Raw genomic sequence first — 24893 nt, 5'->3', positions numbered from 1 at the left:
CTCAGTGATGGTGAAGAGAGAGCTTTTACGTCGGCCCCCGCTTTTTCCCTCTGTCGCGGCGCTAAAAAAAGCCAGCGGCGTTGCTATAGAAACGAGAACCCTATGTTGCAGGCGCGGAGGGTTGGGGGCGGGGGGAAGGCGTCAAACGCTGAGGTGTGTAATGAGAGACGGAGGACGACAGAAAGAGGAGTGGTACCTCTCTACCTCAACATCTACCAGGCTAGGGTCAGAGAACGGAGTGGAGGCCATTCGGTATCGGCTCTAACTCTGAGGTATGTAATGAGAGAGGTACTGTAAAAGTGCCTACTGTACCTTGCTACTTGCAAACCGAGGATACGCTTACTCCTTCCTGGCCCCCTTGTCCCAGACCGAGAGTCCCCAACTCACTACAAATTAACTCAAGCTTTCCAGACCCATTTCCTGGGTAGGTATGAGGCAGAATGCTGTGTGGGGAGGAAAGGGCACTAGGAGAGAGGGAAGAAGCTGCTGCCACCGGTCTGCTCCGCCGCACTTTCCTCTCGGCCTCATCAGCTGCTTTGCTAGGAGCAGGCGGTGTTGCTTAATGAAACTTTTCCCTTTTCTCTCTGCACTGATTTCAGCCTAGATGCCTTCTCATGATTCTGACCTTGTGGATAAGTTGCACTTTAACCTGAAATATCACATTTTAGATCACTAATGACTTTGGCCGTTGTTGACAGTCGAAAGATGCCCAAACTAGGGTGCCCTGGTGCTGAAGGAAAGGGCATGACTGAGGGGATTAGGTGACTAACCACGTTTTGATGGTTTTTTGGGGGGAGAAGACAAGTAATTCGAGTCTGGTCTAATATTCAAATTTCGAGCCAAAGTTTGGCAGAATGATAGAAAAAAGATCTTCCACCAATCCGGGCTTTCATAATCTTCTGAATAGTGAATAGAGAGCCTGAGAAGGACAGTGAGGACTATTGTCTGCAGGACCTTTACCAGAGAAGGCCTAGTGCCGGATATCCAGATCCAGATTTACTAATATCACAAAAATGACTCAAACCCGTCTCAAATCAATCAATCAGACAGCATTTGTACAGCGCAATACTGTAATCCCTAGGAGAATCTGGGTGCTGTGTCTCAGTCGCAGAGCCAAGTCTTGAGTCTCCTTCTGAAGTCTGCCAGTGAGGGGGCTGTACGGAGCTGGAGGGGAAGGTCGTTCCAGGTCTTGGCAACGATGTTAGTGAAGGAGCAGCCACCGCTGTGGCTGCAATGGATGCAGGGGGTGTGTGTGAGGGTGAGGGAAGAGGAGCACAGATGTCTCGAGGGTTGGTAGAAGTTCAGTCAATGTAGGCAGGTCCTAGGTTGTTTAGGGCTTTGTAGGCATGTGTGAGGATCTTAAACTGGCATCTCTTCTGGATGGGGAGCCAGTGGAGGTCTCTCAGGTGAGGGGGGCGATATGGGTTCGCTTGGGGAAGTCCAGTATGAGTCTGGGTGCCGTGTTCTGTATAGTCTGGAGTCTTCCGAGGACCTGGGTGGAGATGCCGGCATAGAGGGCGTTGCAGTAGTCTAGGTGGCTGGTGACAAGGGCCTGAGTGTCAGTCTTTATGGTGTTGGTTGGGATCAATCTGAAGATTCTGCGGAGCATGCAAAGTGTGTGGAAGCAGGAGGAGGCGACTGCTTTGAATTGTCATCTCATGGTCAGTTGGCTGTCAGGGATGAAGCCGAGGTTGCTTGCATGGTCGGTCAGTGTGGATGTACGTCTGAGTTCTGCAGACTACCAGCTGTGGCCCCATGCAGAGGTGTTTAGCCTGAAGATCTGTACTTCAGTTTTGTTGGAGTTGAGTTGGAGGCAGTTGTCTCATCCATTTAGCTACGTTGGTCATGACGTTGTAGAAGTTGGTTTTGGCATTGGAGGGGTCCTCTGTGAGTGAGAGGATCAGTTGAGTGTCATCTGCGTAGGAGATTATGTTGAGTCTGTGTGATCTCATTACGTCTGCGAGGAGGGTCATGTAGATGTTGAACATGGTGGGGCTGAGGGATGATCCTTGTGATATGCTGCATATGATGTCTTTGGGTGCGAGGGAGAAGGGAGGCAGTCAGATGCTCGGTTTGCGTCCTTTAAGGAAGGAGGCGATCCACTTGAGGGCGTCTTGCTGTATGCCTATGTTGTAGAGTCTGTTGATGAGAGTGTTGTGGGAAATGGTATCGAACGCAGTGGAGAGGTCGAGGAGGATCAGGGCCACAGTTTCTCTGCAGTCAAGGAGGGTTCTGATGTCGTCTGTGGTGGCAATCAGTGGGGTTTCATTGCTGTGGTTGGCACCGAATCCTGATTGTGAGGTGTCCAGTAGGCGGTTTTGTTCCAGGAATTCGGTGAGCTGCTGGTTGATGGCTTTCTTGAGTAATTTGGCCGGCTAGGGGAGCAGGGATATCTGTCGATAATTTTTTAGATCGATTGGGTCGGCGGAGGCTGTATTTAGGAGGAGTCTGATGTCTGCGCGTTACCATCTGTCCAGGAAGGTTGCTTTGGAGACGGAGGTGTTGAGGATACTGGTGAGTTGTGTGCTGATTGGGTTCATTGTGAGGTTGTAGAGGTGGTGGGGCCAGGGATCGGTGGGCACCCCGTAGTGGATGGAAGACATGATGGTTGAGGTGGGCGGTGAGCGGAGACCAGGTGGTAATGATTTGGCTGATCTTTGCTGGTTGGTTGAGGTCATTGAAATTGAGGGTGGCGGGCTGGAGGTTGAAATTGTTGTAGATGTTGGTGATCTTGCTGTGGAAATAGTCTGAGAGGGTGTCGCAGAGTTCTTAGGAGGGGTCCATTGTGTTCTCTATGGCTGTGGGGTTGGAGAATTGTTTGACTATTTTGAAGAGTTCCTCTGTGTGGTGGCCGCGGAGTTGATGCAGGTGGTGATGGCTGCTTTCTTGGCTTCCTTGATGTGCCAGTGATATTTGCTGAGGGTTGTTTTATGAGCTACTGCGGGGTTTTTAGTGGCGCGCCATTGTTTCTCCAGTTGGTGGCAGTTGCGCTTGATGGTCCTTAGTTCTGTAGTGTACCGGCTGGCATGTTTGGAAGTCTTGTTGGATTTTATAGGTTTCAGTGGGGTGACTCTGTTGACGCTGTGTGTGATCCAGGCGGCGAAGTTCTTAATGGCCTGGTCGAAGTCTGTTGAGGCCTCGGGTTGGGAGGTGGTGAGGGCCTGTGACCACTGAGTTTTGGTGACCTTGCTCCACCGCAGGTGGGGGAGGATCTGACACCTGGTGATGATGTGCTGTGCGTCGGTAATGGTGAAGTGTACAATGATGTGGGCAGTCCAGGTGAGTTTCGTGATGTGGTCGGGCATGCTTGCGAAGGTAGCGGGTATTGAGCAGGATCCAGTGGAGCGGTTACAAGGTGTTCTTGGTCTTGTGGGCAGGAGTGGTGTGGGATCTTTCGTTGGTTGTGTCGCAGGAGACGTGGCAGCAGGTGAAGGGTGCTTTGGTAGATCGTGGGGAGGAGGAGACGCAGCTATTGTTTCTGCGTCCAGGGTCCAGGTGTTCTTTGGAGGTGTACTGTCTGGTGGCGGGTAGAGTGCATTTCAATTATTGAAGGGTGCAGGTGGTCTAAAAAGATGCAATTCCCATTGTTAGCATGTAGACAATGTCTGGTCAAGCCCACAGCAAAAACAACAGGAAAGAATTAAAGACAAACCCAGTCTAGCATTGATACTTTAACAGATTCAAAGTCAAGGATAGTGGTGACGCTTGTGAACAGCTTATTGATTGTATCCGTGGCTGAAGTACAACTGGGACTAAGGAGTAATTCCAGAACATATACTACATTGACCATACAGCTCTGAGGCAGTTGTGGGGTACACTCATAGCGACGAAATACATGTTGGTTCTAAGGCTAAAAACGAACAAGAGGCCAGCAGGCCAAAAAATAATAAAAAGACCCATCAAAATATCAAATTTTTATCGAGTATACGTTTTTGTACTCTGAGGCTAAATTTAGCTTGTGCTAGAGGATGAAATGTTGATACTGTGCATGGTTTAGATTGAAACCCGAAAAAGTATATATGTGTCTACCATTAGGTTTGTGACCAGTATTGAATCTGCTTTTTTGGTCGAAAACATTGAACCTGTTTGGCTGAGATGCTTCTAAGTTCATGAACTGGCTCTGCCAGTTCACAAAACTCTTTAACCTGACTGGATGAAAAGGCATGAAGCGTTCTGGCTCGGGCGGCAACCGCAAGGTCCATCACCACTGCTTGTCCATGAACCTTGTTATACATAACAAAACATCTGGCCACATGGGACAGGGTCGTACCCATCAATAGTGCAGCAGGCACAATAACACATGGGCCTGTGGGTAGGGGCCCACAGTAGCACATTAACACAATTTGTTACTACCAAAACAAGGGATGGGAGGCCCATTGTTTTCTTGCTTGCAATATGGCCCGTAGTAACTTCGTTACATCGCTGTGGTAGGGGCAAGCTAAGCCCACACTGGCCCCAGGGAGTATTGTGTCCATTCTCACAAAAAAAATATTTACGAAATTGTACAAATTTTACAACCACCTAAACTGTTTCTGAAACTACCTAGACAAGCTTCCGTGCCAGGGATGGCTCCTCTGTTGGGGCTGGTGGGCTCCACTCGACAAAGACCCACCCACCACTCTTTGGTTATGGTCCATAATCCCACCACAGAATTGTAGATTGAGGCCAGTCAGGTGGCTTTCTTAAGCTGCAGGCTGACAGCGCAGTCGATCAACTTCATGGATAAGAACGAGAGGCAGCGTAGAGGCCGAATGGTGTGCGCTGCCGCAGTTTTACACCACTGCACATGTGCATGGGTCAGACAGGGGTGCAAAGTGATGCTGACTTGCTGCTGCAGCGTAGGGTCTACAGAGACAGATTCCTTAATGGCTGGAGCCCTGGTATTTGGAGGCATATTTATTAAGATTTCACGCTACGCAGGGCTTCAAGTGAAGTTGCTGTGCTGCATTGTGTGATAGGGAGGGAGCTGTACAGTGCCATATTTACAAAGATATGGCGCAGTCCAACTCTGTCAGAGTGATGGCTCACTTGTGGCTGCCTAGTGCCAACACAGGTACCCTTGCGCTATGGCACAAGGGTGCCTGCAATATGGGCAGGATTGTTTTTGAGGAGTAAGAGACACCTTCCCGCATAAAAATAATCCTAAAAGGCATATTCTTTTATGTGTGCTGAAGAATGCAGCACACATAGAAAGAGGAACTAATGAGGAGAAAATAAGATCGTTCTCCTTGTTACACCTCTCTCGGGGAGCCACACCATTTTGGCACAAACCTTACTGACTTTAGTAAATCTAGGTTTGCGTCAAAATCCATTGGTGGATGAGGGGGAACGCAGATGCTGCATTCATGGAGGATGTCCTGGACGCAAGGTTATGCAAGGCAGCTCTATGTTTTGCATTTTTGTTTATTAAGCTATGCAGAGCTATGAAAATCAGGCTTTGAGTGGCTTAGTAAATCCCGAAATACATTTTGCGTTGGAGCTGCGTCTAAAAAGGGATGCAACCCTGACACAAAATGTTAGTAAATCAGGGCCTTGGTCTTGTCCTGTTGTCTTCCTGCAGTGTCCTCCTTGTGTCTTTGTCCACCACCTCATGTGTCACGGCTTAGGGTAGGGTCAATCCTACCTGTGACACATGAGTCAAACCCCTTTCTTCAAAGTTTTCGCTACTTTCGGCTTCCTTAAGTATAAATGTATCTGTTTTTTGCATGCATGAAATCGTTTCTTCCGGCAGAAAGTGAAAGCAGTGAAAGAATTCCATACGGGACTATTTAAAGATAACCACTGCTTTAAATGGGCCTGTACTGTGCAGTCCTGAGTAACAGCACTTTTTTAGTTTAATTTTATAATTCTTTATTAGTTTCAAGGTAAACATATAACATGCAGAAAGAATACATTTAACAATGCCCACTGTATGTGCTACCTGCCAAGGAGCTAACCAGGGCTGCAGGATGGACGAAATCACACACACACACGCACGCACGCACACACCCACACCCACACGCAACAAGCCTCCCCCTTCTACAGTCTCCCCCTCCCTTGCTTTAAAAGCTCAAGATAGATACAATTAAAATTTCCAATTTACACCAAGGTCCGGGATATCTGTTCCTGGGAGTCCTGAATTGACCCACCTTCCATAGGTGTACTCTGAAGTGGGCCAGACAAGTGCAACAGTCTTAAGTATTTAGGACAAGTGAGTTCCCTGAATTCCGATGTTAACAGTGATAAAAAAGGGCTCTCACATATCCTGGAAAGAGGTCCCTGAGCAAGTAAGTTTTAGCGAGATTTATTCTATCCCAAGAATTCCCCACAGTCTGTGCAGCTATCCGACATGTGGTGGTGTTATCGTCTTCCCCAGTGTGATAGAACATTTTGTAAGGCCACTCCCAATGCCAGTGCCATCTGCTTAACCCGCAGTGATCTAAGTGGGAAGGTGATAGGATTGGGCAGGCCTAGGAGGATGTAGGACGGGAAGCGAGGTATTTGGGTATTAAAATGGGTGTCAATATCATCCAGAACCTGTTGCCAATATTTTGATATGTGTGGGTATTCCCACAGGAGGTGGGTTAAGGTGCCCAGCGACCCACAGGCCCTCCAGCAGAGGGGGCTAAGCGCAGGGTTGCCTCTATGCAATCGTTGGGGGCTCAAGTACCAATATGTTGCTATTTTCGTTGCAGCTTCTACGCTAGCAGCATTACGCACAGTGGTGGGCCCTGTAATAAATATCCTGCCATTTCTTCTGTGATAACACCCTACCCAGCTCCCCTCACACCTTCGCTGTCTGCAAGATGTCTCGTTATCGGGGCTACTCCGAATGAACTTATAAAGGTCAGTTGTCAATCGGGCGTCTGACTTTCTAGTTAGTAACCACTTTTCAAAGGTTGTGAGCGATCTCTCTGCTCCTCCCCGGATCTCAGGTTGCAATACCCAATGTCTAATCTGGTGATAGCGGTAGCGCTCTTGCTCTGGAAGACCCTGGAGCTCCTTCAGGTCGCTAAAGGACAATGGCCCTTCCAAATCAACAAAGTGACCTATTGATCGGCAGCCTTCCTTTGACCATCGCGCAAAGGCATAAATATCCAGACCCGGGGTAAAATCTGGGTTATTGACTATGGGTGGAATCGGAGAAGGGAATGTCGTGAGGCCCGTGTGGTAGAAACCCTATCCCAGGACACAACTGGAATGGGTGACCTTTGAAAGATACAGATTACGACGTCTGTCGGCTTTAGCGAGAAAGGGAATCCCACATAATCCCCCATAATGGTTGCTTAGCTAATGCCCTGTCCATGAACAGCCAGTGCTTCTCGGATTCCGGCCTGGACCATTCAACCAAAGCTCATAGCTGGACTGCCCAATAATATTCCTGTAAATTCGGGACCGCAAGTCCGCCCTGTAACATAGTTCTTTATGCAACCGGGATGCTGGTCCCTCCAAATGAAGTGTGCTAGGTCTTTCTGCAAGGATTGTAGCACTACTGAGGGAGGGGACACAGGGAGGGCCTGAAATATATATGATATTGGGCAAGATCGTCATTTTAATTGCTGCAATCCTGCCCAGCCAGGAGAGTGAGTACGGTCTCCATCTGCGTAGGCAGTCACGGATATGTCGCAGCAGCGCCATATCATGTAGGGAGACAGTGGACTATATTCTGGCTGTAAGTTGTAGACTAAGGTAAGGGATATGATCCTGAGCCCATTGTAGATGGTACGTTCGCTGGAGTGACTCCAACGTAGCTGGTCTGAGAGTCAGGGCGAGAGCCTGGGACTTGCCGACATTAACCTTGAAACCTGATATTTGTGCAAAGCGCTCCAGCTCAGCCAACAAGGCGGGGAGCGACTGCTCAGGCTGTTCAAGGGTGGCCACAACATTGTCATCATAGAGACTAACCTTGTGAACAACTGTACCCCAGATATTAAGGGGTCATCTCACACTCTTTGGGCCATGGGCTCCATGTAAAGAGCAAATAAGAGTGGCGAGAGAGGACATCCCTGCCATGTCCCTTGTTGGATGGAGAAGGGGGCCGAAAGCACTCCATTTACCCGGACCGGAGCAACCGGCTTGGTGTAACTGCCAAAAACCCAGTTTATAAATCGATCTGGAAGCCCAAAATGATGCAGGGTTGCTTTGAGATAGGGCCAATGCACCCTATCAAACGCCTTCTCGGCGTCCACTGATACAATCATGTGTTCAGCTTGGAAGCGTTCGAACTTATCTATTATACGTAACAGGCGTTTGGTATTATCGGAGCACTGGCTACTATATATAAAACCTGATATGTCCGGGTCAATTAACCGGGAAGGCAGGGGGATAGTCTCTGTGCTAGGATTCCTGTAAATATTTTAAGATCCACATTAAGGAGAGAGATGGGACGATAAGAGGCACAGTTCTGCTTATCCTTCCCTGGTTTGGGTATGACCGTGACCAGCGCTTTCAACATCGTATGTGGCATGGGAGATGTTGACCAAATCGAGTTAAAAATTAGAAAAGGGGCCACCGTTGCACAGAAGGTTTTATAAAAGTTAGAAGAGAAGCCATCTGGGCACGGGGATTTGAGTGATTTTAGTTTAGATATCGCAGATATACCTTCCTCCAACCTAATTGGGGACTCAATGTCCTCCACTTAGCTAGGAACCAGCCTGGAGGTTTGCACACCCTGTAGGTACTGCGCCGCAGCCTCTATAGAGAGTTCCTGCGCTTTGTATAGGGACTCGTAATATTGTCGAAAACTGTCTGCGATGGCGTGGTCAGTGGCTTGCTCCTGCCTCGAATGATCTAAAACCATAGATATAGAGGACGATTGTTGCTGAGCCCGCAGCTTATTTGCTAAGAGTCTCCCACACTTGTCACCCTTAGAGTAAAATGCGTACCGCAGCTGCAAGGCCGCGTGCTCCGCCCTATCAATATTGAGACCCGCTTAAATGTGCCCTCACCGCTGTCAGCTGCCTCCAAACCCTGGGGGCTCCCGTCCTTTGGTGTATGCGCTCCACTTCCGCCATCTCAGCGGCGAGCTGGTCTCTCTTTTCCCTCTGAATTTTGTTATCGTTCGCGGAGATAGCTAGAAATTCCCTTCTAATAACTGCCTTCAATGCATCCCATAACATAGTAATAGGAGTGTCTGGCGTATCGTTGATAGCAAGATAGTCTTCTATAACCTTTGTATTACGCTGAACCACTGTGGGGCGCTGCAGTACTGTCTCCCTCAGCCTCCACAGCCGGCGGGTGGGGCGTGGGTGAGAGAGGGCAAGAGTTATATGCACTGCCGAGTGGTCTGAAAGAGAGCAAGAAAGGATCTCTATCTGCTGAATTTGTTGGGACATTATATCACTTGTCAATATATAATCAATTCTGGCATATGTCTTGTGGGGGTGGGACTAGAATGTCCGACAGCCCAGCTTCTGTTAGTAACAGTCTCCCTTTTTTAGATAGGGCCCCCGTCTGTCCTTACCGCTGAGTCGATCTGTCCATCTCATTGTCAAGGACAAGATTAAGCTCTCCCCCTATAATCAGTGATCGGTCCGGAGATTCGGCAACTTCTGTTACCGCCTCGTGAAGGAACTCTTCCTGCCCAGCGTTAGGGGCATAGACGGAGGCCAGGGTGAATACATGGTGGCCTAAGGTGAATGTGTGCGCCAACAACAGCCCCTTTATTTCGGCTCGCTTGGGGCCTATTTTACCTGGGAATGACCAAGATAGCTACCCCTGCTGTTTTGGCAGTGTGAGAGGAAAATAGCTGTTGAGGGAATGCTCTGGCACCCAGTCTATTGGTGTACCTAGATAGCAGGTGGGTCTCTTGTAAGAGACAGATGTGTGCGCCTGAGTTTTCTAGGCATGACAGGATTGCCTTTCGTTTGAGCGGACTATTGAGACCTTTTACATTGAGTGAAATTATCTTAAGGGTCTCGGTCATAAGGGAGGTTCGGGATAGCGCCATGCAAATTTTGAAAATCGTAATCAACTCTAAGGCCAGACTCATAAGTACACACAAGCCTGTGAGGCAGCAGTGGACCATCCACCGTGAGATAGCCTCGGTTAGGGCAGCCTGCACGGGAGGGAGAAGAAAACCCACAACACCCCCAAATAGAACATACACAAACAATAAACTTGAAACCTTGAATTCTGTTAAAGTCCTGGGTGATCAGACCCATGGAAAGGCGTGAGATATCAGCAGGATCTGGCCCACATCCCCGCCCAGGCCCCATGCAATGACAACCTGGGAACAACCAAATGCATCTGCTCTGCCTCCCCCATCAATGCAGCATAGCCCTTCTGAGTCTAGTCCGCACTGGCTGAATCATCTTCCATGGAGGCAATAACCACTTGCCTCTCTTTCGCAATAGTCTCTGTATCTGGTCAGAGGCGAAGTGGGTAGCGGTCAACTCTTTTCCAGCTGTCGAGTCCAGGTGTGCGTTGTCTAGACCCTTTTTGTGAAGGCTCGTTCAGGTCATCATTGTTGAGACCAAGCACCTTCCTGCTGAACGGGTTTGAACCAGAGAGCCTTTCCATTTAAAGACCAAGTGGAAAGGGTGACCCCAGGAGTAGGAGATGTCCTTAGAATGCAGGTGGGAGATGATCGGCCTGAACTCCTTTCTTTTTGTAGGGTGGATGCCGCTAAGTCCTGGAAGAGAAGGGGCTTAATTGATCGAAATTCGATCAGCTTCATCTGCATCTCCGGCGGGGCCCCAAGGATGAAGCGAAAGAGTTCCTCTACAAAGTCTACGATGTCTTTCCCCTCTGACCACTGTGGGACCGTCCGAATCTGAATGTTATTCCTCCGGGAGTGGTTTTTAAGGTCTTCTGCATGTGCTTGGAAGTCCAACTGCTGATCTTGCAGGCGGAGGACCTCTTGTTGGAGCTGTTCGATCTCCTCGTCTCTTGTAGTCACATGTGTCTTGATCGTGTCGACTCCATCCCCCCACTGAATCCATGTCTCTGTGCACTTACCGCAACTCCTGGGTTATCTCTCTTTTTATGGTGTGAAGGTCATCTTTCAGGGAGGCAAAAAGAGACTCCAAAAAAGCATTTGTTACCGGGCTATCAACGTCTGCTGCCTCATTGTCTGCAGAGCTACCTGGAAGGGATGGAAGAGTCCCAGCACTTCCAGCACCAGATTTAAGAAAAAGATACTCGACTGTCCGTTCTTTCTTGGGCTTATTAGATGCCATGGCGATGAGTCAGCTCTTCTCTCTGTCCCGACGTTAAAAGCAGCCTAAACCGACCAGGGGACAGCAGATGCAAGTGTCCTGTCCCGTGAACGCTGGAGTCCCGCTTCCCTGTTCAGTGAGGGTAGATCTATAGTCCCGCGACGACCTCCGGGGGTGGGGCCGCAATCCTGCCTAAGCCCACTCCACTGAGCTATCTCTCCTGGTACTCTGTACTGTGGCCCCAGTCGCTTGGTGGGTCCACGGGCCCCTTAGGTGATGGCACTGCGTAGCCCTTGCTGGCGAGCTCTCTCAGCCCGACTTCATTCAGCAGAGATATTCGCAGGCGTGGGGGGTGAGACACACTCTCAGGCCAGCACCACCCGGGTTCCCATTGACCGCTTTCACTGGTGGGCCTCCAGCTCAGAGTCGTCGCCCAGGTTTCCCAGTAAGCAGGCCGTAGTACCTTCGGGCCTCCCCCCGGCAGGCTGTTCTGTGCCAATGGGCTAAGTCTATACTCCCAACCCAGCACTTTCCAGATCTTTTTCCGGATAGGGTGGGGGGGGGTCACAACTCGGGCCACCCCAGGAGCCGCACCGCAGACCCAAGGGCCTAGTCTTCTCGCTCTGGGGTGGGACTGGGTTTAGCTCGTCTGCCATAGGCCCAGGAGACACCCGTAATCTCCGGCCTTCAATGCTCCCGCCACAGCTTGGATCGTGCTACAGGGGGCGGGGAGAGGCTCCTGGGCTCTGCTTACCTCTCTCCGGCGCCGTGTGTGGAGCTCTGCAGTTCAAGCCTCTCCTCCTTTCAGCCATCCCAAGACCGTCTCCCGCTAATTCTGGAGGCCCGCAGCTCAGTCCCCTCAGCCGGCCGACCGCAGAGTTCCTGGATGGGTCCCCCGCTCCAGCCACCTTCTCCACCGCTGCCGGGACCGCGGGGACAGACCGTCTATCTTCTGGACCAGCTCAGGCTCAGCCAGGCCACTTCAGTCTCGACGGATCTCCCGATGGCGATAGCTGCGACTCCGGCCACGCAGCACCCAGAAAATCAGTCGGCCCCCTGCATTATCAGGACTGGTGTCCGATGCCCTCTCGGGCCCTTCTCCACCGCTGCCAGAACAGCTGGGGCAGACCGTCTATCTTCTGGACCAGCTCGGGCTCGGCCAGGCCACTGCAGTCTCGACGGATCGCCCGATGGCGATAGCTGCGACTCCGGCCACGCAGCACCCAGGGAGGCAGTCGGCCCCCTGCTTTATCGGGACTGGTATCCGATGCCCACTCCGGCCCAATCTATGCTCCGGTGTCAGGAGTCAGGGGAAGCACAGATTCTGTACTGCTTCCCGGCAGCTAGAAGTAAGGAATTCGGCGGGGCCTAGGCAGTTTTGCAGAGAAGCAACCAGGAACGTCCTACTCGTCCGCCATCTTGGCCATGCCCCCGCACTTTTTAGGTCTCAGCTCGAAGGCTGCGCTTGCGCAGTCTCGCTCCGAGATTTAATGTTAGGAGTGGGGCTTTAACCCGCCCCTTTTTTTTACCTCATCTCCATTGGCAGGCCTCTTAAATGCTGGTCAGACATTGGAGAAGAGCTTTGTCTCTCCAAACAAGCCCCGTCTTTTTCAGATTCAGGGGCGTGTTTTTTACTTTCTTGCTCTCCTCTGGAATGTAAACATTCCAGCCAATGGCAACAGGAGAGAAAGAAAAACACGCCCCTGAATCCGAAAACGCCGCTGCGTTTCTCCGAGGCATTTCTGCTTTACCTCGGAGAAAGGCGGTGGTGTTCATGGCTTAGCTTTGGACCACAGAAAGTGACCCTGGTTAATGCAGTGGGCAAAGTGAAGGCACGATGGATGCCACAGTCCCAGATTGCCACAGCATTCAGTGGACAGCCCGCGAAAAGTGGGGGAAAAACATCACAGCCCCATTGTAGCGCTTCACGATGAGCATTAAATGTACTTCTCTACATGTGAAGGCACAATCACTTTACACATTGTCTTGCATTATGACATTGCAGCCCCCTCATGCATTTACTTTTCTTTTTTTTTAATATGTGTGACGTCAAGTACAAAAACAAATCCGAAATCAAGCCGCCATTGTGTGGCTGGCAGCCTCTGAAGTGGTGAGCTCTGTTGGTAAACAATGGGCACATTTAGCAGCACAGCTCTACTCGCCACCCAGGGTGGCACGGATTACACTAATGCTTTCCTGTCCCTTTAACAATTCATTGATTCAGAAGCCAGCCTGCATCCTGGCCACTAACACTGCACGAGGCGTCAGAGGCGGGATGAAGGGCCTGAAATGTCTTTTACAGAAGGATCACTGGGATATTTCTTTTTTTAATTCAGCCACATACCAGCGGTATTATTTGCTGCCAGAGAAAGGTTGGCAACGTAACACAGTACAAAGAGCAGACAGGAAGAGCCCATGTTAAAGTGGGAGGGGTGACTGGCTTCATGATGCAGAGGGGCAGTGACAAGTCCATCACACCACAGATGTCAGCCGCATGTCATGAGGGCCCGTCGGGGTGCATCAGCTAGCAGTCCTAACACTTATGTTCATCTTATGTTCACCGTCATTGCTAGGACCGTAGCAATCCCGGCATGCTTAGTGCTGCTTGTCGAAAAACCAGGACTGGATGGAAGTGGGGAGAGGATGTGGTCCGTCGGCTGCGCTGCTGACTTTGGTGCTGCTGGAAACCAGGGTTCGAGCCTTGGGGTCGCGTCCATATCCTGTGATTCTGGGCAATTCACTTAATCTCCCCGTGCCTGAATGTGTAATGTAAATACGGTGCTCATGTAAAGCGCTCCAGTACCTTCGGGTCGAGTTCGCGCTATATAAATATCGCCTCCCTCCCAACCCACCCCCCCCCCCCCCCCAGAAAAAAAGTCACAGCGTAGGACGGAGCTAGTGAACACCAGTGTGACATGAAATACACAATGTGCCGTCAGCAATCAGAAGAACAGCTTTATATAACCACGATGACTGCGAGAATTAAAGATCCAATGGGCATGAAAGGGCGAAAAGTAATCCATTTCTTTAGAAATCGACAAATTGCTGCCTGCTACTCCTTACAACGTGATTTGTGCATCACAACAACCGACCATATCAAGAAGGGCCGAGAAAATGACCGCATCCCGCAGTACGTAAAGACAAGTGTTACGGGTTTTTACATGCCTATTCTATTAGCACGGCCTTTTACCGTTATGATAGTATGGATTTATTCTTCGTGGTCCGCATTCCGATATTACTATATTTTTGTAAAATCCAAGAGGCATGTTTTGCCTCTGGCAGAATAAACATTGCAGTGTCTCTCACAACAGACTTGTGCACAATGTTTCAGTTGTTTTCACGTGGCCTTTATTACCTAGGAGGATCACTAAGTGTATTTTTGTAAAACTGTATACTTATGATTGATGTTTAATGTTCTTCCTAGAGAGAGATCGGAGTTTTGTCTAGTGGAAGTTTTGACTCCTGGAAAGGTAGCACATAGGGTTAATGTGCCTGCAGCAAAGAACATGTACCATGCAGATCACAAAGTGCACATAATGTAAATAGGTCAGTGGGCTACTGAGTGTGTGTGTGTAGGTGGCTCTATTTGTGTGTGGGTTGCTCTATGTGAGTGGCTCTGTGGGTGGCTCTGTGTGTGTGGGTGGCGTTGTGTGTGTGGGTGCAAATGCGATAGGTCTCGCATTTGAGAGTGATTAAGCTATTGACATTGTAAATAACAATGCCGTTTCTTTAAATGTTTTAAAAACAAAAACATAAACAAAAATAATGTCATTAGCAATGCCAATAGCTCTAACTTTAACAATGCCGAGACCGTTGCATTGTAAATGCTTGTTTATTTTGAAAGGGAGAGTACCTGCACTTTTCAAGAGTGACGTAATACTTTTAATTGGAGAGTACCAATACTTCTCTGAAACAAGCAAGTACCTGCACTTCTATTTTTCAATTTCAAGTACTGTGGATAACGACATATTCTTTGACATGACAAACAAGCATTGTATGCACCATGCTGAGGACCATCTATCTACTGCTGCACCTGCCTGTCTTTCTTTGCTTCCCTCTATTCCAATCTATCTGTCCTTTGACTATCTAGCAACATATTTTTCTATCTGTCTGTCTGTCTGTCTGTCTGTCTGTCTGTCTGTCTGTCTGTCTATCTATCTATCCATAGAGAGAGACAGAGGTAGGGACAGGAAATGGTATGTGTGTACATCTTTCCACTTCACACCAATAACCATTGGATTATTGGATAAACTCAGTGAAAAGGCAGCCTTTTGCCAGATATTACATCAAACAAAACAACTCACTGCCTAAACAACAGGATCTAAACCAGGAAAAGCACAAAATCAGCACTAATCACTTTGTGAATTGACGTCAAGAACTCCATTGATACTAACGGAGCTGCTGCCATACTACAACTTAGTCAACAGAGTTTGTCTCTACAGACCATTAACTACTAACCCAATGACTATGTCACACAGATTTCCAGGTACAGTCCTCAACTGGATTGAACCTTACCTTTAGAATATATGCTAATTTGGAAGATTACCACCATTCAGCTCCTCACACTTCACCAGGTGTATAAATGCTCTACAGGGCTCTGCAACAATCCAGCGTCTGTTCAGTGTGTACCTATCCCCTCTCCCTGATCCAGTGAGCTTCAAAGACCTTACCTGCTACATCTGTGCTGACTACACGTAGATCATGCTAAAACGGAACATACCATTGGAGATTTAAGACACCAAGCATTGGTGAATGCCTAGGGGCAGTGGAACACTGGATGCTGTGCACTAATTTTTAGCTTAAAACTGAAATGCGCACCAGCGGAGCCTCTCCATATCACGACCCTACAGCATCATGGGCTTCACAGATGGGACAGTCACCAGCCACATCAACTGGGATGAACCTGCTTCCGCGTGATCATGGATTCAAACCTTTCACTCCAACCCCAAATCAAAAAAGTGATGAGATGCTTTTTCACATAGAGACTACTTCACAGTGTATTGCCTAACTCAGGGTTTGGCCGGGGACATCACAAGTACTAATAATATCAGTCGTAGCCTTCACCAGCCGCCTCTTCATAATAGCCTCAAAGAAATTAACACGCAAACTACAGAGGACAGAGGTTACAGCAACAAGGCAGGTTCTAAACGCAGACAAACTCCAGACATCAATGGACAGGACCACATCACCCCTGTGCTCAAGACCTTCAGTGACTACGAGATGCATAAACAACATTCTGCAAAGTCCTATACATTGCTCACTCAATGGTCCAGGGGACAGGGCCAACTTTACATCAATCTAAACTCTGGGCCTCATTTATGAGGCCCTACCAGCACTTTTGCGCTGCCGAAACGTCACTTTTTTGACATTCTGGTGGCGCAATGTGCCACAGCATATTTATAAGGGTACGTAAAGCCACTTTACGTGGCTTTTCCTGACCTTATATATATGTGCCCCTTTCACGCAGAAAACTGCGTGAATGGGGCGTTCCATGGGTGTTGCTGTGGCTGTTCCCACCCAACACACATGGAACCTGACACCTTTCTAGATTTATGAGAAACCTGGGAATGCGTCAGAACCTAGCGCCACCCCAGGGGTGGCGTACCCAGGAGAAATGTTTAATTTCTCCACGTGCTTTCCTTTTTCTATGTGAGGGGTGTCTACCTAAATGGCCAGTTGGCGAGGACTTTAGGACTCTGCAACAGTTAGGAAATTGCTACAGACAGGATACAATACAATATGGTCTCTAAGCTCACAATCTATGGCGGACATCGAGGACATTACTTATCACATCTTACCTTTTCTATCCCCTCCACCTTCAATCCCAGCCTGAGTCTTCTCAGGTGTGTGGCTTCGGGGGGACAGGGGGTGTTTGAGGTGTGAGTGGGTCTGGGGTCCCCGAGCCAGGTCTGTTCTGTGTTGCTATTTCTCATCAGGGACAGGAATTAAAGACAAATTAGTGACCTTTGATGTAAACGGGAGAGAGAGTGGTGGAGATACCCATCTGGTGGCTGAATTTCAAATGTGAAACCAGATAACCTGGAGTCATACCTGCTTCTCTGCTTGTCCAAGTTGTGTGATTCTAATCAAATATTTTATTTCAAGAGCCTCCTTTTTCTTTATTGTCACATATGAGCACACTTTCAAATACTGGAGTACTAAATGTGCGCTGTACAATCCCCTCCCATGCTTGATTCAATAGACTACACTAGGCCATGTTTAGGGTTTACATGACTATTGACTTGCCTCTAAGGGCCAGATGTAGGTAAATTCAATTTTGCGAGTCCTTAATAGCGATTTTTACCGAATCGCTATTCAGGACTCGCAAAATTGAATGTTGGTAGGAATCGCTAAAATATTTGCGATTCCTTAATTGCGACTCGCAAATTGAGATTCGCAATCAAGGAATCCCATCCCATTCATTCCTATGGGCCACGAGGCCCATAGGAATGAATAGGATTTGCGCCCGCAATTTGCGAGACACCAAGAGGCACTCGCAAATTGCGGGCGCAATTTCAAGGGTGCCAGGGTCCCAAAAGGACACCCTGTTGCACCCCTGAAATGTGCATGTGTGCACATGTGGCGCACATACATGCCCTAAGGGCATGTATGTGTGCCACATGGCACTTTGTAAAAAGCCAAAAAGTGCTTTTTGAAATGAAATCGCAAAATACCACCAACTTGAAGTTAGTGGTATTTTGCGATTCCTTAAGGTAAAATCGCAATTTGTGATGCCCATCAGCATAGCATTTAGGGAATCGCAAATTGCGATTCTCTAAATGCTTGCGTGAAATAAGGAATCGCAATTTTGCAATTCCTTGTTTTGCAAGTAGGTTTAAACTTACCTACATTGCAAGCAGCCAAATAGCGATCGCAAACGCTGAAATTCTGTGAATTTCAGCGTTTGCGCTCGCTATTTGGCTTCCTACATCTGGCCCTTAGTTAACTAATGGCATTGTGGTTGGGTGGCGAGCTATGGACATTTCTAAAAACTATAACTTTTAATAAATGCCTATCTATGCAGTGATATAATTTAATGTACTAAGGGGAAACGCTTCTGCGTGTTAAAGAAATACACTTTCTTCTTAATTTTGAAGAGATTGTACCATATTTTTCCATTATATTTATTGCATGATATACATGCAAACTTTTTCATTTCATGGCTCATGTGACTCTTGAAGCCAAGCCAAACTCATGGCTCGGCTCCGGCTTGGCTCACCCTATTAATTTGCCTGCACACCCTCATCTGTATACATCTTGTTCTTAATACATGGGGCCGCCAGACACTTGATAAAATGATTTGTAAAAGGTGAGGATTCGAAACATGGAGCCCTGGCCACATGCACCGATATGACAATTCTACCATCAAGGGTTGTTGTAGCAGAGATGAAGAAGAGTGTATGCAGTGAAAAAACATTTAAAATAAGTGCTCAAAGGTCATTGTGTTGAATGTGACCATAGTCACGGGTTTCTAGGGAAAACTACTAGGCCCAGGTGGGGGGACAGGTGCGCTGACTCAGCGGCGGTGTTTGGGGTGTGACACCCTTCAAATGCATTCTTGATTTGGTAGTTGGGTCTGGGGGCCCTGGGGTGGGTCTGCTATGTCTGTGGCAGTTTTTCTGGTAGTTTTCATTGCACTAAGAGGTTTTAACTTGTACATTTTTTGGATCAAATCTTAAATATATATAGTGACCAGTTTATCAAAAAGTACTAAATCTGCACCTATAGAAGTACTCCTTGAATGGGTGCATATGTATTGCTTTTTGGAATTCACAAATATTAACAGCGGTTGGCTTGGCTAGCTGCACCAGTCTCAAGTTTTCAGGCAGACTACTGGCAATCAAACACCCAAAAGGTGATAGGATGAATGCCTGCAAATAGTCTAACCACTGGCAATCATTCGGGGTAATATTGAAAGAGGCCCACTTAATGCAAATCAGTACTGAGTTGGATCTTCAAGAAAAAGGTCAATTTCAAACCCCCTCATCTCACACTTTCACCATGCAGCTGCTTTTTTAGTTTGGAAATTTGATATTCACCCGTCATGCCTCGCTCACCGAATCCCACTGACTAACCTATGCCCCACTTCAGTTGGTGCCACAACCATATGAGCTGTTTTACTGCAATCTAGGTTGGGAACCTGTGACATGCAACATCGGCGTAGCTTGGGGGGGCCACAGGGACGGTTGCCCCGGGCACAACAATCTTAGGGGCATTTTTAGGGGTGCAGAATTGTAATCCCCAACCAATTTACTGGGATCTAACATGGGAAACTGTGACCTGGCGGATAGACAGGGAACTCTGTAAAAAGTGTATTAACAGCCCTAAGATATTCTGATCCGGCGGCATTAACCCCCTGAGCTGTTTTATACTGGGATCTGGAATTGGAGGCTGGCTCCTGAAAGGTACGCACTGAACTCTGCAGCAGGGGCATTAACCTTCTGACATATCCAACAAGCACATCTCGAGTCCTGGTCTCATCCTCCCCAACATACTGAAAGTGTTATTCTTTACTGCACCCTCTCGTGGGTGTTAATGAGACAGAGGACGTGAAAAAAAGCGGGTTTACCGTGAATTTGGGGACTCGCTGATAATTAAAGTGGCAGCAGAGTAATTAAGTGTATATTTTATGTCTCTGTCTCCTCAGTAATGGCGCGCCTGACCTTTCAGACAGTCGTGTGTACAGTCTGTGCCTCTCTGTGCTTTTGTTGCTCTAAATGTGGAGCACTGAGGGGGAGGCACAACCACTCGGGGACTGCCTCTGTCACGGCCTTCATCCAGTGAAACGGGGTAGCTACACACTCACACATATCTCATCGAGTGTAGACTTCAGGGCCCCTGGTTCAAAGGTCAAATCGCTGTGTGTCCTTGGCCATGCAGCTAGTGGTACACTTTAGACTAAAATAAAATTCGGACCAGTCCATTGAAATCAAAATAACCAAACGAACCTTTAAGTCTCGTGGCAGTATACAAGTGCGTTTGTGCACACCTCCTACCACGTATTCATGGATAGCCTTGCCGACACGTGTTTCGCATGTTCTTGCACTTTCTTAAGGTTTTGTGTTCTAGTTTTTGGAACTATATATTTCTTCAGTTTGGCTTAGCTTTCAACTGTTGCTGTTTATCTAGACTTGTTCTTTTATCACACAAGGGTCCCTCAAGAGCGGAGCAGCGAGGGTGATGCCCCCATGTTTTTTGTAACTTTGGAAACAAGCTGCACTTAAATGACGAGTAACATTGAGGACCAAACCCGTCCACACCTACCCCAGTGCTGATGCATGTGGGACTTGCCCTAGCAGGTAAGACTGCTGCCTTGGGGAATGCAGTACTGATTTGAATATTATCTAATGCCAAAGGCAAGCTAAAAAAAAGTGATGGAGGGCTGGCTGCCTGTATCACCCCCAATGGTATGGAACCATTAACACCGGGATTTTCATAAATTTTTTGTTGTTGTTTCCATTATACTGATAATGTGCATATCTAAGGCATCCTGCATTTAACAGGAGTTTCCCCCCCCAAGAGGCAGAATCCCAATATTATGACAGGAGGCAGGTACTGATGGATTGGAAATCACAAGTGTGACAAAAGCGTAGGGGAGACCAGGGGGAATAAAACGTGCATTCAAAAATACTAAAGAGCAGAACCTCTGACCTCCTGGTCAGAGACGCTGCTCTCCAGCCCAGCAGCTCCGCTGTTGTGCGCTGCCACTGCCCCCTACACCTCTCTAGGTAAGTGTTCGAGGTCCTCCTCCACCCGCAGGCTCCTGCCTGCACCTCATCCCTGGTGGTCCAGTGGGAGAGCCTTGCTCTTCTGCTGGTCCGCTGTCGTTTGTCTCTGTGTTTGTGCCTGTGTACTGTTTTTAGTCTGTCTTTTTAGGTCGAGGACTACCGGTCTGCCGAAAGGCAGAACCGGAAGTCGGAGATTTAATGACTTGGAGAAGAGGGGCTTGAAGCCGCCCCTCTTCTTCCCTGTTCTCCATTGGCTGGCCTCGTAAATGCTGGCCAGCCACTGGAGAAGAGGTCAGTCACTCCGATTAGGCCCCGTCCTTTTCGGATCGGGGGGCGTGTTTTTTGCGAGAAGTCTCAAGGAGGAGACAACAGCAAAACACGCCCCCGAATCCGAAAAGGACGCTGCGTTTGTGCTTGCCTCTCCCGCTTTCATCACATTGTTTGCAAAGTGGAAGTTTCAGAAATGTTGAAGATGTGGGCATGTAAATCGGCGATCGCTGCACTGTAAAATAATTGGCATCGAAAAGATTAGAAAAGCGCTACACGAATGTCAATACCAGATTAATTTCAACTATCTTGAAAACAATGTACGCACACAGAAGAAAAGCCCCCTCTTGTGTTCAAACATGGAATATCACACAGCTAACTGCAAAACCCACGCAGCATTTCGTTCTGCACACTAACACAAGGGCACATGACATTTTACAAAACGTCTGCATTCCGCACTGGCCACATACAGTTCTCTGGAAATAACAAAGGGACACATGAGCAAACAAAGGGCCCCCCCGGCGCCAACAGAATTAGCTTCCCTGTTAACCCTTTTGGACGTTGATGTTCGATATTTTACAAACATCCGGACCTTCGCAATGACCAAGCATCTTTGCACAGCCCAATAATTATTTAGAAGACCTTAAATTGCACTTTGCTGGAAGAAGGCACAGGTGCAACGAGTCAAATTTCATTTGGAGGGAGGGCTAGAAACAACACCCGTCTATCGTACCCGAAAAGGCTTTGGCATGCGTTTCATCAAAACACCGTAAAGGCGTTTAATGCTATACACTTAACGGTTCCTTGAATGTGTAGAAGGGGAAAAGTCTGACGGTGTACGTGTGCCTAATACCCACTGGTCTTGCGGTACTGTAAACCCCACACCCTGGCAAGGCCCATGAAATGTGCCTCGGTGCAACCCGCTATGGTCAGAGAAGGGCCATGTGGTCTGCAGGGCAGCATGGACCTAAGACTCCCGCCAGCCTAATACCGCGCCCCAGCCGGTCCCGGAGACAGGATCCGGACTCCCGGCCCCCACTGAGTACCTGGAAACAAACCAGCCTAGTCTGATGCTCGGACACAGCTGTGACAGCTCACAGGTAGACGCGGCGCCTCGAAGCACGTGGAAAGCACTGGACGGAATGCACATGGATCCTGTGAGTTTACACAGGATCTGAGGTGGAGCATGCGTGTGACTGTAAAAGGATCAATACTTGGCGCCTGGCCTTCCAGTAGAAGGGGGCCTAGAGGCCCAAAGGTGCAGCGCCTCGAAGTGTCAACGCTTAAAGAAAGAGACGCGATATTACCGTGGGGCAAGGGCGCAGATCTGTTTTTGAACCCGCTCCTTGGAGCCCAAGAACTGTCCACGGGCACAGACAGGGTACCTGGCACCAAGCACTGGCAGCTCCAAGCATCAGTGTCCTCCATACTGTGCAGCCACACAAACACATCCTCTGATTTCCACTCTGCTGTTTCCCCGCAAAGCTGGGCACAGGATAACCCCGTCTCAACAGAGGGCATCAGACCAGCCAAAGCCGGAAGTAAATACTGTTTCCAAACCTCAGCTCTCCTCCGGGGACCCGCTCCGACGGCCAGCAACGGACGTCACCTGCACCCCAAAGCATCACTGGATGCGCCCGAGCAGGTGCACCCCCACCGCGCTGTGCCCGGGTACAGCGCCTGCATGGCGCGGGTCGCCTCTGGGCGCTCAGTCCATGAACTGACCCCAAGCACGGCCGGCCCCTCGCAGCCTCAGCAGAGGGCTCCGGCCTGTCCCCTCTCCAGCTGACTTCTGCCAGATTTCTTTCTGCCTGAACGTGCTCACTTCCTCCTATTCAATTCCACGAGAGCTCCGCTGCGCCGCTTCCTGTTTCACTGTTTGTGGGGGGCGGGAGGGGAGGCAAAGAGGAACAGGGGGTGGGGGAGAAGGAAAGACGGCGGAAGGCGTGAATTAGGACACAGAAGTGCCCTGGGAAAATATGTGAGCAACATTGGAATTCAGTGTTTCCAAGCCGGTATGGCCGTTCTGCTCACTGGTGACTAGCTCTCAATGCGCAAAAGTAGCAATAAACAAGCATTTACAATGCAATGGTCTCGGCATTGGTAAAGTTAGAGCTATTGGCATTGCTCATGACATTATTTTTGTTTATGTGTTTGTTTTTAAAACATTTAAAGAAACGGCATTGTCATGAGCAATGCCAATAGCTCTAACTTTAACAATGCCGAGACCGTTGCATTGTAAATGCTTGTTTATTATTGTGCCCTTGTGATTGTTAGGTCTGAATTCCTGTTACTTTTGCCTGTTTTCCTGTCTTCTTGTTATTGTACCTGTGCCCTTTGTCCTCCATGCCCGTTTTCGCCTCCCATTTTCCCGTGGCTGCTGCCCCCGCGGCCCCCACTACCCTGCCATTTCCAGCTCCAGCCTCCCAGCTGCACTTCCCTCCCCCTTCCCTATTTAATGTCCGCCGCTGTGCCACAGGCAAGCCCGTCTACGCCCGTCTGCGACCAGCGCCAGAGACCCTGGTTCTCCAGACATTCACGGCTACGACTCAGCTGCCCCCCTCGCACTCTACCCCGGAAGGAACAACAACTGCCAGCTGTCTACGCTGAACACCACCCAAGGCCAGTTCTCCTGCCGACACTACTGTCAAACCTTCACCACCCTCCGCCACCCCCATGCCAGCACCCCTGAAGTCTTGAGGTGCATTCTCCTCAACGTGCACTCCCTGCACATACACGCTGTAGAGCTCTGGGACTTTCTCAACACTCTTTCGCCAGACGTCACCTTCTTCACAGAAACTTGGACCAACTCCACCTCTGCCCCGACATCGCCACAGCCATCCCCGACAGATACAAGATCCTGAGGAAGGATTGCCCCAACCGCCCAGGAGGAGGACTGGCCATCGCATCTAAGAGCTCCCTCCGACTCACCACCTCCAGCACAAGCGACCACCCCATCCACCACAGAACACCTCCATTTCCAGATCCAGACAAGCCCCAGGACGCCCTTACCAGGCACCATCACCTTCAGACCTCCCGGACCGCAAACCGTGTTCACCACTACTATCGCCGACCTCATCGAGCCCGACGCCACTGCCTCTTGGACTACATACTCATCGGAGACCTCAACTTCCACCTCGTCAGCTTCAGGGACCCAAACTCCGCCACCCTCCTGGACAACCTCACCAACCTTGGACTAAAACAACTCGTCACCACCCCCACCCACAAGGCAGGACACTCCCTCCACCCCATCTTCACAAGAGGTAATAACATCCACTTCAGCCACACCATGTAACCCCCCTGGACGGACCACCTCTGCGTACACTTCCACGTCGACAAACCCTCCGCCCCCAAACCTGCACCCCGCCCGCCACAAAGAACCTGGAGCAAGGTCACCGAGGAGCATCTCAACTCCACCCTCAAACGTGATGCCCCCCACCTCGACCGATGCCAACCTCACAGCCAAAGATCTTCTCAGATGGATCACCAACTGCGCAGACGAGCTCGCTTCCCTTTGTAACTCTGGCAGACAGCACCTCAGGAAGGCCACCTGGTTCACCGCCGACCTCCAAGAATCCAGACGCACCTGCAGACGTCTCGAGAAGAATTGGAGAAACACCAAAACTTCGGAAGAAGGCAACACTTACAAGAACGCCATGACAGAATACCACCAACTCATCAGAGCCACCAAAAGGAACTTCACCCAGAACAAGATCCTCGCCAACTTCAGCAACCCGAAGGAACTCTTCAGCATCATTCA

At 49.2% G+C, this 24893-nt stretch overlaps 1 long non-coding RNA gene across 1 annotated transcript in view; it reads right to left on the bottom strand.

Annotated features, from left to right (window-relative positions):
* Positions 1-22930, bottom strand: part of LOC146833431 (uncharacterized) — a 52321-nt gene extending 29391 nt beyond the window's left edge. The window contains exon 1 of the long non-coding RNA XR_014960236.1: positions 22694-22930. This is a non-coding gene — a long non-coding RNA (uncharacterized LOC146833431). The remainder of the gene's footprint in view (positions 1-22693) is intronic.
* Between the last annotated feature and the right edge of the window lie 1963 nt (positions 22931-24893).

This window comes from Triturus cristatus, chromosome 4_2 (assembly GCF_964204655.1).
Source record: "Triturus cristatus chromosome 4_2, aTriCri1.1, whole genome shotgun sequence".
Taxonomy (NCBI): domain Eukaryota; kingdom Metazoa; phylum Chordata; class Amphibia; order Caudata; family Salamandridae; genus Triturus; species Triturus cristatus.
The sequence above is the reverse complement of the archived record's forward strand: the minus strand, read 5'-3'. Positions and strand labels throughout refer to the sequence as shown.